This window comes from Populus euphratica, unplaced genomic scaffold (assembly GCF_000495115.2).
Source record: "Populus euphratica unplaced genomic scaffold, PopEup_1.0 scaffold841.1, whole genome shotgun sequence".
NCBI lineage: Eukaryota > Viridiplantae > Streptophyta > Magnoliopsida > Malpighiales > Salicaceae > Populus > Populus euphratica.
The window spans coordinates 13,746-14,566 of record NW_011500709.1 but is presented as its reverse complement, the minus strand read 5'-3'; positions in this window follow the sequence as shown (position 1 = coordinate 14,566).

Genomic DNA, 821 nt, shown 5'->3' with positions numbered 1-821 from the left:
TGGCGATTTATTTGATGATTGTTTGACTAACTTAGAATAGGTTTTGAGTAGATGTGAAGAGAAGAATCTTGTATTGAATTATGAAAAATATCACTTTATGGTAACAAACAACATTGTACTTGGTTATATTGTTTCATTAAAAGGAATTGAGGTTGACAAATTTAAAATCAAGTTAATTACTAACTTGCCAACACCAAAATCAATTAATGATGTTAGATCATTCTTAGGACATGCTAGTTTGTATAGAACGTTCATCAAAGATTTTAGTGTGATATCTAAGCCCGTAAGTTAGCTTCTAACAAACAAGTAACCTTCTAATAAAGGATACTATTTTTGAATGGACTGAACATTGTGAAGAAGCCTTTGTTAAACTTAAAAACTTGCTTACTTGTGCTCCTATCATTCAACCTCCTGATTGGTCATTACCTTTTAAAATAATGTGTGATGCCAGTGATTATATCATGGGTGCTGTTTTGGGACAAAGAAAATATAAGAAACCTTATGTATTTACTATACAAGTAAAACTTTAAATAGTGCTGAAATGAATTACTTGTAGTAGTATTTGCATGTGAAAAATTTACGTCTTATCTTATCGGCTCACCTTTTATTGTTTTTAGTAATTATGCAGCATTGAAATATCTTCTTTCTAAGAAAGATTCTAAGGCTAGATTGGTGTGGTGGATTTTGTTACTTCAAGAATTTGACATCACAATCAAAGACAAGAAAGGCATTGAAAATATTATCGTAGATCATTTGTCAAAATTAACAACAAATTTAAAAACTAACGTTACACCAATCGATGACTACTTTCCCGATGAATC